At 38.2% G+C, this 7,500-nt stretch overlaps 1 long non-coding RNA gene across 1 annotated transcript; it reads left to right on the top strand.

Moving 5' to 3' along the window:
- The first annotated feature begins 4,259 nt into the window (after positions 1-4,259).
- LOC131449263 (uncharacterized) lies at positions 4,260-6,030 on the top strand. Its single transcript, XR_009234264.1, has 2 exons — positions 4,260-5,439; positions 5,523-6,030. It is a non-coding gene; the product is annotated as an uncharacterized LOC131449263 (long non-coding RNA).
- Positions 6,031-7,500: the final 1,470 nt, after the last annotated feature.

Genomic DNA, 7,500 nt, shown 5'->3' on the forward strand with positions numbered 1-7,500 from the left:
TGCTGGAATTGACTGGTAACATGGTGGATGTGTTTTTTTAAATATCTTGCAATGTTTTTATCTGTTGCATTAGTTAGTGTAATGCAAACATGTTTTGATTTTGTGATTATTAAATGTGCTAAGGTGCTTTGCTTAATTGTTTCTGATTTATTGTGTTCAGAGAAACTTCACAAATGTCACTCCAGACAAGTGATATGCATTTCTGAATGGAGTAACATACAATTTCGTATTGAGAAGAAAACGGTTAGATAATATTAAACTATATAGTGTTGAATACAATCATATTTGAGTGAAATGGAATTCTATTTTGAGTGACATTATTCTAATAAGAGTATCATACTATTGTGTATGGAGAAGAATACAATCTGGTGAAGAGCAGAATATGAATCGGTATGGAGTAGAATATAATTCTTTCTGTAGTGAATTCTAATTCTATTTTGAGTGAAATATTATTCAGTATAGAGTAAAATACATCACCACGTTGAGGAAGTTTAATTTTATACAACATGGAGTAAATTATCATCATGTAGAGTAAACTATGGACACTAGTTAGAGTAAAAACTACTCTGTAAAATTCACTCTTTGGGAGTAATTTTTACTCTATTTAGACTGGGATCAAATGTTATCTTTTTTAGAGTAAAATTTTCTTCAATTTGAGTAAAATTTACTCTGACAAATTTCCTGTGTAGGGCCCTGATTTGATGCTCTACAGTGCATAGTCCATAAAGCATGGAGCACAGACGTTTACAGCACTGTGCTGCGTTTTGCTGTGCACCACATTGCGCCAGGCAAAAGTAGAGCCCTGATTGTCTCTGGGTGTTCATATGGCTTCCGGTGCTTCAGGTACATAGACACTTTCAGGAGTTGATTTAAGTATTTCACGTTATTAATGTGGATGTGGAGGATGTTACAGTTAAATGTTAAATATGAAGTACAAGTGTAGTGCTGTAAATCATCCACTTTATCAAGTCCGAAAGGGTTGTAGAAGTCATTCAGTACTTCAGCAGCTAGATATGTTTGTAATAGCACGCTGAAGCCAGGTCATCCTTAAGGGTACAACTTACCCACAATGTTCACTGTGTGCTGCCATTCATCCCGAAAGAAGAGCATGTTATGAGCTTTCATGGTGAACTTGTATTCTTACATTGCCAGGCATCTCTGATGCAATAGAAAACCACAGGAGCTTTACAACATTTAAATACCTTTTGACACATCAAGAGCAGCCTCCAATTCTAAACTGATAGATTTTATTGTTTATGTTATTCACATTGATGTAATAGTCAGCACATTATTTAATCATGATCACATATTTTATATCTTTTCCAGTAATAGATGACATTGTGAAAGAAGGCTGTCCTGCTCCCAGTGCAGTGCTGAAACGGAAAAGGAAAGGTGTGTTGTAATGTCAATCCATAATTGTCTGAATATGGTTTTAAAAAAAATATATACTGTATATATAATTTAAGTATACCACAATGAAGTAATCAGATATTTTTGTCCATAATACTTTTAGAGAGTCCAGTCAGCACACAGTCATAGAGGAGTAAAACGTATTCACACCGACCCGAGAGGATAAAATCCTAATGAAATAAATGAACACTTGATTAATGTAGTAGTTGATCAATAGTTGATTAATTGTTGCCACTCTAAATGAATGTGCTTATAGTTTGAATGCTCCACCTTTCATTTTAAATATGTCCTGTAGTGTGGGAATTGCATTGTCCAGTCTTGGTCATCACTCAGTCTCAGTTTAGATGTTCTTAAGTAAGAGCATAAGCTGACAGTGAATGAGACTGTGATCTTTTATTTTCCCCACTGGTCTCATTGCTACACATTTCCCTTAATTCATACAGTAAGTGTGTCCATTCTTTGTAAACAGACACGTCTACTGACACATGATTTTGGTGTGATCTTGGTTTTCAAAGACAAAAATACCCTAGTCTCTGCTGTGAAGTGCTCTACTCTTCTATGAAACAGTCATTTGAATTGATTTTGATTCATTTGAGCACTGATGACTGCCCATATATTTATCCTCTCATCCATCTCTATAGTCCATTGATTACAGTCATTTACCAATGATGCATGCAAGCTCTGTACCAGAATAACTACATATCTTCCCTTTCAGAATGCCCACATACAGTATCAGGGAGCAAAGAGTTCTACCCTGTGAAGAGGGTTGCCTAATGCAAAGTTTTAAAGGTTCAATAATCCCACACAGAGTCATTCACATGCTGACGTTTCCTAGAACTCTCATGTTAGAGAATCTACAGTCATAAAGTGCTGATAGTCTTTATGTAATCTGTGTAATAATCCTGAAAGAGTATTCAAGACGGAGGTATAGCCAAAGATTTGAACTGAATAGGGACAAAAATTGCAACTGGTGGAGTGGGAGCCGTGCAAGTCCTGGTATGTATGACTTGTGATCACAGCATATCTTATTTGATACCAACACTGAGAACATTCACATGCACACCAATAATCTTTGTTTATGATACTGGCAAAGTGCTCTCTGTAGCCCGACGTGTGCCTCCAAAAAATGTCGTCATCAGTCGAGGCAACTGAGACCAATGGAGACCGCGGTGCTGTCATTAGTCAGTTAACGACTCATTCCCGCAGCCCCTAGTGTTCTGGCGGTGAATTGCAATACCATACTGAAAACTGCAGCGCACTACCCCGTCTGTATGGTCACAGAGTTGGAAACTCTAAGAGTGACATAGAAATCCAAATGGACTCTTAATTGCTCCTTTAGGCCTCCTGTGGAGGGGGGTTTGAGGGTGGAGGGGTATCTACAAGGTCAGATATTTAAGCATCTGTTGCAAGATGCAATATTAAGGCTAATTTTATTACATTATCAAATGATTTTTTTTAATGCAAGGCCAATAACGTAATAAGTTATTACGTTATTGGCTTAACAACTTTATTACATTATTGGCAATTTATTACGTTATTGGTTTTATTACATTTAAATGATTACGTTATTGGCCGTTATCACGTTATCGGTTGCTACAGCATATAAAGAGGCTGCAGTTGTCTCAGTCAGAAATTCTAAACCATCTATCATGCTTCTCTGCTACCAGCACCATTGTACAGAAGAAAGAGGCGTATTTAAAAATGCTAAAATTGTCCATCACTGCCTTACTCTCACTATACTCCCTTTATTAGTGGATGATTAGTGTACATGCTAACATGATTGTATATGATTTCCATCCAAAAGTTAAGTTTGCAGAAAATGACACTTTGGTTCCTAAGGACAGAGCGTGTCACATACTGTACAGATTATAAAGCCCCATGAAACCAATGTTATTTGTGATTTTGGCCATATGGCATAAAACACCAACATGGTGGTTTGGTGGTTACCACTGTTGCCTCACAGCAAGATGGAGATTAGATTCCCCTGGGATCTTTCTGTGTGGAGCTCGCATGTTTTCCCTGTGACCCAAACAGGGATAAGTGGAAGAGAATGGATACAAGGACTTTATATGATAGTGTGCATCCACACTGTGTTCTTCTACAACCATTTCTTGACTATTAATATACTGTCATTTCATGAAATCCACTACGATACAACTATTGGGAAAACAGTCACAGGGGTTGAATGTGAGTCTTAATATGTCTTAATATGTTTTTTTTGAGCATACCAAATATTGCCACCGAAAGCTGTTCATTTGCACTAAATGAAGTAATACCAAATGAAGCGTTCTTTAATATCTTATTTATTTATTTATTATTTATTTATTTATTTCGGTCATGACATTTAGATCACTCATCACATAACAGTGCAGTTCACACAATATACATAACCGAAAGGGAATGCGGGAGAAGCAAAGCTTAACTAGTCCCGCCCCCATTATCATCATACATTTCGTTTCCTCTCTTTTTTTCTTTTTTTTCTTTTTTTTTTTCATGACATTTTGACAAAGAAAACATGTTTCAGCATCCGATAGCACTCAGAGATATGGTCTAGCTCTAGACAGTCAACTCTGACATTTTTTTTTTTTTGCTGATTTTTTTCATCTCCTCGTCCAGATTATTCCACTGTCTGACCCCCGTGACCGACATGGTAAAGGATTTTAATGTAGTTCTTACCCTTCTCTGCCTGAACATCATGTTCCCTCTTAGATTGTGTCCCTCCCCTCTGGTCAGGAATAATGTCTGTAGATTGTGAGAGAGGTTTTTGTTGGCAGCCCTATAAATCATCTGTACTGTGCGGTATTTTTTTAAGTCATATAATTTGAGTATTTTTGATTTGGTAAATAGTTGATTTGTATGTTCTCTGTAACTGGCATAATGTAGGATTCTCAAGGCTCTTTTTTGTAGTATAAACAGGGGCTAGTGGGGTAGTGGTAGTGGTTTTGTAAGTGTGTCCCCAGACCTCTGCGCAGTATTGCAGGTGTGGAGAGACTAGTGCGCAGTACAACAAGTACAGTGCCTTCTGGTTTAATAGTTTTTGTGCCCTCCAAAGTATGGACACACTCCTGGCCAGCTTGCCTTTTAACAGCTTGGTGTGTGGCTTCCAACTTAACATGTCATCAAAAATCACTCCCAGCACTTTATACTCACTAACCCGTTCAATGTCCACTCCATTAACTTGTATGTTAATACTAGTCTTACAGCCTTTTTTCCCATACAGCATATATTTAGTTTTCCCTAAATTTAGTGATAGTTTATTTATATTAAACCACACATGTAGCTTGGCCATTTCATTATTGACTGTTTCCACTAGCTGGTTTTGGTCTTCCCCCGAACAGAAAATATTAGTATCATCTGCAAATAATGTCAATTTCAGAATATTGGATACCTTGCATATGTCATTAATGTATAGTATAAACAGTTTGGGGCCCAGCACTGATCCTTGTGGGACCCCACAAATTATGTCCAACCAAGTCGATGTGCAATCTCCCATCTTAACATATTGAGATCTGTTGTGAAGATAACTCTTGACCCATTCCAGTGCTATGACTCTTATACCATATCTCTCCAGTTTAGCTATCAAAATATCATGGTTGATGAACTAGAAAGAGAGACCATATAACTCCAGTGTTAGCTTCTCTACACTGGCTCCCCATACAGTTTAGAATTAAATTTAAAATCCTCCTCCTCACGTACAAAGCACTTAATGGTCAGGCCCCTTCATACCTGAAAGACCTAGTCTTACCCTATCATCCTAATAGACCACTTAGGTCACAAAATACAGGTTTACTTGTGGTTCCCAGAGTCTGTAAGAGTAGAATGGGAGGCAGAGCCTTTAGCTACCAGGCTCCTCTCCTGTGGAACCAGCTTCCAATGATAGTTCGGGAGGCGGACACTCTCTCTGTATTTAAAGTTAGACTTAAAACTTTCCTTTTTGATAAAGCTTATAGTTAGAGCAGGTTCAGGGAAACCTGGACCATCTCTTAGTTATGCTGCTATAGAACTAAACTGCTGGGGGATTTTCCTGTGGTACACGCACATTCACTCTCTCACACTCAGCATTTGATTATGACTTTTTATATGTCATTAACCTTGTCTCTTTCTCTCCCTAGTTTGTGTCTTTCCTTCCTTCCCTCTCTCTCTCTCTGTATTCTCATCATGCAGGTTGCAGGATCAAGATCCAGTTTCCGAGGCTACGCTCATCGTCACTATTATTATTATTTTGTAATTAAAAAGTCGATATCAGTAACTGTATAAACTTGTAACCTGATACAGTTGTTGTGTATCTGCTGCTGGTCTCCCTCTCTCTCTTCTGTCTCTCCCTCATCTCCCTCTTGTCCTTTCTCTCCCCCCATTTTCTGTCCCCCACCTCTCCACTGTCCCCCATTTTTCCTTTCACCCCAACCGGTCGAGGCAGATGACCGCACATCTCTGAGCCTGGTTCTGTCAGAGATTTCTTCCTGTTAAGAGGGAGTTTTTTCTCTCCACTGATGCCTAGTGTTTGCTCATTGTGTGAACTATTGGGGTTCTCTGCTCTCTTTGATGTTGTCTATGTACAGTGCCTTGAGATAATGTATGTTATGATTTGGCGCTATACAAATAAAATTGAATTGAATTGAATTGATGGTGTCAAATGCCTTTTTCAGGTCTATGAATATTCCTATGGAATGTAGTTTTTGATCAATGGTGTCAGTAATGGTTTCCACAGACTCAGTTAAAGCTAGCGTTTCTTCTGAATCCATATTGGCTATCATATAGCAGATTGTGTTTGTTAATGAAGTTGTCTAGCCTATCGTTAAATAGTTTCTCCAGAGTTTTTGACAGTTGTGGTAGTATTGAGACTGGTCTGTAATTAGTAAATTCATGTATGTCACCTTTCTTAAACAATGGCACTACTTTCGCCACTTTCATTTTGGTGGGAAATGTCCCTGTTTGAAATGACAGGTTGCAGATGTGTGTTAAGGGTGAAGCGATTTCAACTATTACTTTCTTGATTAGCTTCATGTCGAGGTCATCAACATCTGTGGATGTTATTGCTACACATTTGTTGACCAGGTGTGTAATCTCTCTGTCCGTCACTGGGGTGAGAAACATTGTGCTTAGGTTTCTGTCTCTGTCCTTATCAAAGTGGTCCCAGTGAAGGAGTGAGTCAGGAATGTCCTTTGCCAAGTTCGGCCCCACATTGACGAAAAATTCATTAAATCTTTCTGCTATGATTTCTTTGTTATCTTCCTTAGTGTTATTGTCCTTGAAGTAGAGAGGATAGCTAGGTTTTATGTTTTTGTTTTTGATCACATCATTTAGAATGTTCCATAGTTTTTTAGTATAGCTCATGTTTTCTGCCAGCAGATTACTGTAGTATTCTTTTTTGCAGTCCTTTAGGATGCTGTTTAGTTTGTTCCTGTATTGTTTGTATCTCGTTTCTGAATGTTCTGTCCTTAATCTCATGTACTGTCTGTACAGGGTGTTTTTCTTCTTGCAGGCATTTACCAACGTTTTTGTTAACCATGGTTTCCCCTCCTTTTTCTGATTTGTGTGTCTTTTCATTACAGGACAGTGTCTATTATACAACGTGTTAAATATTTGCAAAAAGGAATCATAAGCATCATTTACATCTGTTTCTTTGTAGACCTCGTTCCAGTCCTGCCTCATTAGTTCGTTTTTCAGTGTAAGCATCCCTTTTTCAGTCCTGACCCTTCTGTATATATTTCTATTCGGTGTCTGTGTAACAGTGTGCTTCCAGTCATAGATAGCAAAGTTTGGCAGGTGGTCGCTTATGTCATTTATCAGTAGTCCTCTTGTTATGCCTGTCCCTATGATATTTGTGAAAATATTATCAATTAGGGTCGCACTGTGGGTCGTGAACCTGCTTGGACGTGTGATGAGGGGTTGTAGGCCCATCGTATACATCATATTAATGAAGTCATCAATCATCGTATTTCGTTTCGGGTTGAGTAAGTCAATGTTCACATCGCCACAGATAAAAACCCAAGAGCAATGTATCATTGGTACATTGCTCTTGGAGATAATACTATTTGAAGGCTGGCTCTGTAATTGGAGCCATGATGGATTCGGGGGAATGTGGTGGAG

This window comes from Solea solea (genome assembly GCF_958295425.1).
Source record: "Solea solea chromosome 17 unlocalized genomic scaffold, fSolSol10.1 SUPER_17_unloc_1, whole genome shotgun sequence".
Lineage (NCBI taxonomy): Eukaryota > Metazoa > Chordata > Actinopteri > Pleuronectiformes > Soleidae > Solea > Solea solea.